This window comes from Borostomias antarcticus (genome assembly GCF_949987555.1).
Source record: "Borostomias antarcticus genome assembly, chromosome: 19".
Lineage (NCBI taxonomy): Eukaryota > Metazoa > Chordata > Actinopteri > Stomiiformes > Stomiidae > Borostomias > Borostomias antarcticus.
Window position 1 is genome coordinate 20,994,488 of NC_140252.1, and position 10,073 is coordinate 21,004,560.

Genomic DNA, 10,073 nt, shown 5'->3' on the forward strand with positions numbered 1-10,073 from the left:
GTGTGAAGCGTTTGCCCGGCGGTCGGCACTCCCAAGATCGCCTCACCACACCTGATGTGTAATTGGAGTTGTGCAGCTGGCTATGGACCGTCTGCTCACTAGACACAACACGGCTGTAAAACAAGTGTTATCTTCACAGACTGCGTACAGGATAGATCGCAACAAACTGCTTGTATGTTACCATATCCTACATTTAAGAGGCTTTTCAAAGGTACCTGTATCTTGTATAATATATCCTTGATGACCCCTAAATCTTTATTATGTACGTGATAAACAGTGCCATCACACACACCGATCAACACAATTTGAGCATAGGAATTATATGCTCAAATCATGCTCAAAATATGCTTATAAGTATATATAGTTACACAAACCTAGATCTGTAAGTTAAAAAAAAAAGCCATTATGGAGCATTAATAAGGCCTGTTGAGTCTCTAGAAATGTGTTTTAATGTATGGATTTAATATGTGGTACTGTAACAGTGCTGCTGTCCTCATGGAATGTTTTAGCATTCAAAGCATTATTGTTATTTGATGATACTATGAGGTCAGAGGAAGTTGTCTTTGTACCAAGCGAAGCCCTCAGCCATTCGGCTGGGAAGGTGTTGTTGTTGTTGTTGGTGGTGGAGGGGGGTGTGGGGGGAGGGGCTACGGCGTGTGGGCGCCCGGCCTCGTCCTCTGAGCGCGGTGGCGTGGGCCGCCGTCTCTTGAAGTGAAGCGAGGCTCCCTGGTGAGGCGCCGTCACATCCGTCAGCGTCAGGGCCGCGGACGCCAGACACCTGGCGCGGCTCGCCGCTCATCCGCGACGGCGCGGAAGCTACTGATGTCTGGAACCTGTGGCACTGCTTTCATCCATCTGCATTTGATGGAGAAAATAAAAAGCTTTTGGAAAGGTAGTGGTTCTTTTTTTGGGGGTGGGGTGTGTGTGTGTGTGTGTGTGTGGGGGGGGGGGCTGTTTGATGTCAGGTTTCGTGCAACAAATCTATGTTATTATGCATTCGATGAGGGCGTGTAATAAGGGCCGCTTCATTTGAACATGTGATAACAGGTTAATAACTGATTATTGATTATGTGGGTTGGTGCATAAGTGTGTGATCAGCAGCAGGAAAACATTGAATCTCCTTCTTTCTATTTTGTTGCTCCTATTTAGATTCTGCTGCTGTATTTTGGTGGAGGAATAAAATGGAAAATGACAGTTGTGACAGTCTGGCGGCAGGCGAAGGAGTGAGGAGCTCCAGCTGTGAATAAATGGCTGGTTATCAGCGGGGGTGCTGGAGCAGAGCTGGGGGCTGCCGACGCCACCGCCACTCACCGCCGAATTCCCCGGCTTCTGGACGCCGGCGCCACCTTCATCGGTATCTTTATAACCAACAGGAAGTCAGAAATTAAAGCTGCTGAGCACGACCCCTCTCTCTCTCTCTCTCTAGCTCTCTCTCTCTCTCTCTCTCTCTCTCTCTCCTCTCTCTCTCTCTCTCTCTCTCTCTCTCTCTCTCTCTCTCTCTCTCTCTCTCTCTCTCTCTCTCTCTCTCTCTCTCTACAGACGCCCGAGAGGCGCGTGGATGATTTCACCTCAGATACAGACCGGCTGCGCTGGCTACCACGCAGGCGTTTTATGGCGGTGGAGTTGCACTGTGGGTCCGGGGGGCGCACGCTAGTGATGGCGTTCGCTTCCGATGCCACAAACACAGAGGTCACCGCGTGCACATGCCCTGAGAGAATTACATGTGAAAGACAATTTAAAGGAGCATTTTGGTATTTAGTATCATAAGCCCTGTTATGAGGTCCATAAAGATTTTGACATAAAAATATTGGCCTACTTTGCACTCGAGATATTAGTGCTCATTCCCTCATGTCACACAATGGATCTCTATGGGCATACGGTATACATCCATACATACCCAGCTAACCATACACATGCCCAGCTAACCATATATATGGCCAGCTAATCATATACATGGCCATAGGGGTCAATTGTATCATTGTCACAGGTCTTAATATGCCCATAGAGTCCATTGTGTAACATGCCCACAGAGGTCCAGCTGTACCACTGATATCTCAAGAGGGCAAAACCTGTCAAAATGTTTGTAGGGAGCCAAACATAAAACTACGCCCTCTACTGGTTAGGTTCGCACCCGCCATGTCTTTTGCATGGGAGAAAATGTTGAAGTAATTATACATCGATGTCAACACAAAACTTAACAACACATACCATTTTGGATAGACAAAGCAATAAACTACTAACTATATCAACTTCCATCGCAATAACATGCAGTTTCTGAAAGGTACTTGTAATTTATTTTACGTTTTTGTTATTTTACAGTAACCCTGGAGAGCGCAGCTGAGCTGACCAGGGCGCCATGTTGGCGTGCTTCCTAAATTAAATCATGAATCAGTCGCTCTTGAATTAGAGCACATTAGATTCTGTAGCCCGAGAGGAATCCAATGATTTCATTTCAAACCTTTATTTATACTCGTGAAGCACTGAGGTTTCCCTAATTTACAGTGACGAGTTCACACAGATACACAAATATCAACAAAACAAATGCAATGTACAATAATAGTGATTAAAAACAGTGACAGGTTGAAGTACATAGGTCTAGAGCCATGGACTTCAACTCTGTGACTGAAGGAAGGACCTCGAGCTTTAGAGTCTGTTGGAAGGTATTCCAAGTATAAGGAGCATCATGGTAAAAAGCAGCCCTTCGAAGTTCAGGATGCACTCGAGGAACCCTGAGAACATCCAATCATTAGATCAGATCTGGTAGCTGCCAAGGCTCCAGTCCAGTCCAACAGAGACCAGATGCAAGGTGGACGTTTACCAATAATGGCTTTGGAAATAATGATATCCACCTCTTGATATTTGGTCGAATTTACTGACCGCTAGATCAGTAAAACCGCTCTGATCACTAGCGTTGAGTAGAACATGGAAATACATGGAGGTGAATGAGCCATAGTTAGCCGTCAGCTGCATTCACTACGATGTATTTCCAAACGCGAAAACAACGGCAGTGAAAAACAATCGGAGTCTGGTAATGATGAGTTTGTAACCCCGATAGTGTATTCAGCCTGTTATTTTATCGAATACAGCCAAAAATATAATTTTAATTACAAATTTGCAATGCATTTTAATACAATGGTGCGAACCGTACCAATAGAGGGCGCTTCGTCACTTTCCCTCCTTATACTGTTTTATACGATCGTAAATAACCGTATAACAGGGCTCAAGATGCTAAATACCAAACTACTCCTTTATCTCTTTTAAAGAAGGTCTGACTGCACTTGACGATGATCAGTGAGAACTTTACTGATCTTGGCTCTCCGGCGGGTATAAACAGCCTCATCGTTGATTGGGTTCATTTTGTCTCGTGGATATATTTGTCTGCACTTATTATCGCTTCCATGCCACCCCTATGCCACCCCTATCTCTAATTCACTGAGAGCGCGGTCCTTGACACCGCGTGATTAATTAGTATTTTTGTTCATTAAAGGCATCACTTTTAGAAGACCATCATATTTTATTTTTGTTTTAATGACCGTGTTCTGGCAGGCTTCCTCTTTGCAGAACGTGCTGAATGAAGCCTAGACTTTGCATCCAATTACACTGAGATGTGCTCATTACGTCAAATAGATCAGAGAGAGATGTATTTGAAAGGAGGAAGTTTGTCATTCTAAAAACTAGATAGTCTATATATAGTGTTGCCTACTGATGTTTTAAGTCGATGTTGGTCATGAATTTATTACATTTCAGCCAAGTTACATCAACTCATTTAGAATTCACTCTCATTGCCTCAAATTGAACTCAAGGGAAACCTTTAGTATCATGCATTTTATTGCACAGCCATTTCAAACAGTATGGATGGTGAACTCAAAATGGCTTCCTTGTGTCACCTAGGTGGGTGCTACACAATAAATTACCTGCAGGTAGATCACCTAAACCTAGTGACTAATACGATAATTGAAACACGTGTTTCTTTGTCTCAAAGTCCCTCTATTTCTTCCCCAACAACATAAAGATGGATCAGTTCAGTTCTAATACGAAGCGATCGGAGATGTCCTTTACAAGGGAGACCTGGCTAAAATAGCAGCATAAAAAGTTAGACAAAAACAATAATAAAAACAACAATAGAACATCAGAGATTACAGTGTACAACTTAAACTAGAAAGTAAGGGACAGTGTAGCCCTCTCTCACCCACCCTCCTTCCTTCATCAGTGAAGACCGTGCGTCTCTACCACACCCAGGGGAGGTGTGTGGTCTGTGATGTGATGCTACGACTGTAGTCATAAAAGTGTGCCTGTACCTTTAAGAGAGCCAGCTTGTGTCCCCAAATTCAAATCCCAACTGACAACTGTGTGCATCCTCTGATTCACTTCAATGGAAAGGCATGCCAGCTTCAGACAGCTCTCTCTCAAGGGGTATAGAGGCTACAGCTTAGCTATTGACACCGTAGGAATCCTGGGAACTTGCTGAACATGTTTATGTATACCATGTATCTCTAGCCCACTCAGGGGCTGAGTTGTGGGGCCCGTGGCGTAGATAGTGGCGTGGTGGTGAGACTCCGCCCCCTCAGGTCAGAGCCAGAACAGACACCCTAAAGACTTGGATTGGTTCAGACCTGAACAAACCTACGCCCTAAAGACTTGGATTGGTTCAAACCTGAACAAACCTACGCTCTAAAGACTTTGATTGGTTCAAACCTGAACAAACCTACGCCCTAAAGACTTGGATTGGTTCAAACCTGAACAAACCTACGCCCTAAAGACTTGGATTGGTTCAAACCTGAACAAACCTACGCCCTAAACACTTGGATTGGTTCAAACCTGAACAAACCTACGCCCTAAAGACTTGGATTGGTTCAAACCTGAACAAACCTACGCCCTAAAGACTTGGATTGGTTCAAACCTGAACAAACCTACGCCCTAAAGACTTGGATTGGTTCTCCAAAGCAGTTTCCACCCCAGTTCAGCAACAAAAGCTGGGAGAATGTCCTCAGTCTCTAGATGGGCAAAGTGTTTAGAGACTGACTTGCCTGGCTAACCCAGGCGATATGTCACAACCCCCCCGTCAGCCAGGTGCTGTAATGCTCTCTCACTGCATGTCTCCCAGCATGCACTTCTGCTAGTCCATGCTTTATGTCTCCCTTGGTGGTGCTTCATGTCAAACTTGGCGCTAATGTTTTGCCCCGCTGCCCTACCACCCGCTCTACACGTTAATGAAACACGTTAGGCTAATTGTATCTTAAGTGGCATTAAATGCAAGCAGTGAAACTGCTCAGGTGGTTCTATCTATGGGTAAATTACTTGCTTCACAGAGCTGGTTTTAATTATTTGTATAATCATTAAGTGTTGATGAAGCTCTTGGACCATCACACCAAGACGTGTGTGTGTCTGCCTAGTGTAAACATGTGTGTGTCTGCCGAGTGTAAACATGTGTGTGTCTGCCTAGTGTAAACTTGTGTGTCTGCCTAGTGTAAACTTAGTGGCTGTGTTTTGACAGCTCTCAGTGGAGTCAGGACACAGCTTGAATAAGCTGAGAAAAATTAACCCAAAAGGAGAACTACATGAAAACATTTCATGAGGCTCTCAGAAAACTTGGCAGGCCGCAGCCAGGCCGAATCAGCTACGAATATTTTGGCAGACCTGTGTGGTTAGTCATCATGTGCCTCCGACAAACGCACACATTCATCTTCAGAAAGGTGACAGAGGAGGGAATTACAGCCATATTCATTAAGCTAGTGCAAACTCATTAAGCAAAAGCCCAAGGATTCAACTGGGTGGTCGTTGCATTTGTTCAGGCTCCAAACCTTTTCTACCTCTGTAGACCAACTATATTCCCCTCATAGACTGACCACAACCACCTAATTGTATGTATTTGATCTTATGTATGCAACTATCTGTGTGCCAACTTGGCCAGGACTCCCTGGAAGAAGAGATCTTGTATCCCAATGGGACATTTCCTGGATAAATAAAGGAAAAATAAACAACAGTCAAGGACAACAGGCGTGTCCTGTTCCTCTCCTAAGATGGAACGGAAAAGAGAAGAGAGGTTTTGGGATCTCATGTTGAAAGATAGATATTTGATTGCAAATATGGTGTGCCTGCTTGGCCATGTAGATAACTATATATGCTTTTTCAACAGTATTGCCAAAGTGAGCCCGGCTCCGCTGAGTTGGACTGAACCACGGAGACCGAGGTACAGCAGATCAAAGAAGCAACCACCGATCGCTTGTCTTCTGAAACGCAAGACGAGAAGGATGCAATTAAAACGCAAAGCAAAAGTTTGGGCTTTCATACTTCTCTTGTTTACGTGTTCATTTCAGCAATGCACGTGTTTCTCAATCTCTTTTTCCCTTTGCAGAGAGACGGGGGGCGACGCCTCAGATGGGATATTCACGCTCTGAGCCAAGGAGGAGTCTCCCACGCCGCTGAGCGCCAGAGAGGATGAAAGGCACAGTCACATCTGGTCAGCGTTGAAGCTCCAGCTCCCTGGAGAGCAGGTCTAGTGTGTGTGTACATACAGGCCCCTCATGCCTTTAATTACACCGGCAGAGAGAGATTCCTTTGCTCAACCAAATTGTTGAAAAATGTTTTGATCTTGATTGGCTTGAATAGTGAGCAGGTACAAAGACGAGGGGGGGGGGGGGGGAGAAAATGGAAAAGAAGAAAAAATGCAAATCAGATCCAAATTACAAATTAAATTCCTGTCCGCTTAGTTAACTACAAGCTGTATTTCTCATTTACCTGGATGTGCTCCCCTGGAATATGAATCAGTGGGACTGTCTCACAAGACAAGACTTTTAAATCACATGGGCCCACTGGCTGAACTCTGTGACCTGCAGTTTAGCTGCACTGCAGACTGGGGTATTTCTAGGTTGCAGTATCTATCTGCTGTGATAGGACAAGGGTAAAAAGGGAAGAACTAAGGACATTGATAGTGTGATCATTTAGTCCAACATCCTAATATTCTGGAAAGAGAATAAGAAAGTGAAGAACCAATGTCCGGTGTTCTAATGGGTTCACTGGTCTGGTCTTCATCTTTGACTCCACCTTCTGACGATGAAAGATGATCTTATATTCTCTGTCATCATCTCTTTGTTGACGTCCCAAGGTCTCACCGTTCCACAGACGGAGGAAAGGGGGGATTACGTGGTGCGATTCATTCACTGTGATGACCTTGTCTGGCTGTGACACACCTGGGGCTAACCCATCAGACAAGGAGCGTTTGATCATTTAGTCTGACATGCCCGAAGGGGACAGGTTAGGACGCTGGCCATTTTTTTTCTCCTGTCCCGTCCTAGACAGACACCGGTAACTCTGAGGTGTGGGTTTGTGTTGGAAATGTCAAGTAGTACCTCAGAAAAGAGGCACATTACGGTAAGTAGATCTCACCGTGTGTTCCATGACTGACTTCAATCAATCACTGGTTTTTTTTCCTTTGTTTTTTTGCTGGGACTATCGTTCCCGCTTTGCTAGTTTATCACTAACCTGGCAGAACCAGAGTTTTGGATTAAGATGAATCCGGGGCAAACTGAATGTTGTGGCAGAACCACAATCTCCACTCATGGGTAAGACTCTTATCGCTCTGAGGTACCTTCCTGTTCTGGAGATCAAAGGTGTTGGCTTGTTGATGATGGAAAAGTTTTTTGGTTTTCCCCATGAGCTGAAGATCAAGAAGGCATTTGAGATCAAAGTGAAGTGACGAATGCTTGTTGATATTGGGGCTGAGTGATCTGAACACATTAGCTACGTAGCATTAGCAACATTAGAACTAAATCCTTGATGAATACCTACTTCTTCTGCAGGGCTGTGAGAAGTCTCAGCTCGCAGGCATTGTCACGTTATTTGCATAGCGGCTGTACAGCGAGTCTGCATTTCTAAAACGCTCAGGGGCGGAGGGGCACCTAGAAACATCCTCTGAATGACTGGGGGGCATCTTTCTGAAGGACAGTTTGAATGACTGGGGGGCATCTTTCTGAATGACTGAGTTTGAATGACTGGAGGGCATCTTTCTGAAGGACTGAGTTTGAAAGACTGGGGGGCATCTTTCTGAAGGACTGAGTTTGAATGACTGGGGGGCATCTTTCTGAAGGACAGTTTGAATGACTGGGGGGCATCTTTCTGAAGGACAGTTTGAATGACTGGGGGGCATCTTTCTGAAGGACAGTTTGAATGACTGGAGGGCATCTTTCTGAAGGACAGTTTGAATGACTGGAGGGCATCTTTCTGAAGGACAGTTTGAGAGACGGGGAATGAGACGGGCCGTCGTTGGCTGTAGCAACGTCTTCATCATGATGTTTTCAGAGGGATTCAGGAAGCGGTTGTGTTAAGGAAAGTGGGGCAGGTAGACTTACAACAGGCCCGTCACTTTCTTTATATAGTACACAGCCGGTCCAGAATATAGATCAGGTTGCGGTTTGCTATCTCTCTGCTGTTCTGTCCTTGAGAGAGCTGGAGGGAGAGAGAGACATGAGGGGTATCTCTTCCATAGACGACTTTTGGGAAACTTAGCTTAGTGAGAACAAACAGTGTTGACCGATGCAGCTGGTATCACTGTCTGGGATCAATGAAACTCAACAGTGTTGAGGGTCCATCTTCAGCTGGGATATTATTTGCACACGTTAACGGTCAAATCAACCACACCACTCAAGCTCCCCAATGTGACACAAGGGCACAGTAAACATGTTGGTCCCGCACCCATGATGCATGTTCCCTTGTGGTAACAAGCCCCTCAGTCTCTCTCTCTCTCTCTCTCTCTCTCTCTCTCACACACACACACACACACACACACACACACACACACACACACACACACACACACACACACACACACACACACAACTCTGCATTTTGTCCCCCCATGTCTGCTATACCTAGTTCACTCTATATTCGTTCGTAGCCTCTGTGCTAAGTGCAGACTGTGCCTTATTATGAGATATAGGTGCACCTCAGAAAATTAGAATTTTGTGAAAAGTTAATAATTTTCCGTAATTTAATTCAAAAAGTGAAACTTTCATATATTATAGATTCATTACATGTAGTGATGTATTTCAAGGCTGATTGCCTCTATGCCACGCTTCACGTTGATGCAGTAATTTGTGCAAAAGGAGCCCCCACCAAGTATTGAGTGTATAAATGAACATGCTGAACATACTGTACAAAACTAAAAAGGCTTGAAATATTTCACTGTGTAATGGATCTAGAATACATTAAAGTTTCACTGTTTGAATTAAATAATGGAAAATAATTGACTTGTTCACAATAGTCTAATTTGTTGGGATGCACCTGTATACTTAAATATCCTATCATGGACTACAAGGATAGCTAACAACATCTCTGTAACTATTTATCTACTCTACTGATAGTCATGTCTCTCTTATGAAGTATCTAGCCCATGTTTACTGCTCTGTAAATGTTCTTAGCCAATAAACAACCATTTCCCAGGAACTTGCTCCATCGTCTTGTTGAGAGGTCAGGGAAGAATGTTTACAGCTCACATTTTTGGCTCCCGGGTGAACTGTTTGTTTTTTTGCTTCCCTCTGGAATATGTAGGGATAGGATCTAAAATTTGATCTGATAAAACACACACACACACACACACACGCACACACACACACACACGCCAAGCTGACGTTCCTGCGCCACCAGCATTGAATACGTTATTTATGCAACGTGCATTATAATGTACATCTTTTCAGTATTGTTGATAGCACGTTTAAATATTGTTTCTGTATTTTAATATATTGTGAAAGCCTTGTGTTTTTGTCTTAGTGGTCGTTCTGTACTACAACATCAAGTCACTTTCCTCTCATGAAAATGCTTGGCTAATAAATGAATTGTGACCCCCTCATTGCTCTCTGTAAAGCGCATTGTGTTGCCTGTGTATGAAATGACCTATACAAATAAAGTTTGATTTGATTTGATTAATGTGTATTTGATGGTTTACCTGGTTGGTAACACCTTCCCTTTCTGGAATCCATGGCAAAGAGCAAAGTTATTATTATCTGGTCCACCTCAATACTCCCTTTCCCTCTTCAATCAGGTCCCCCAGACCTCAGCATTGGGGGGGATTTGGGCAA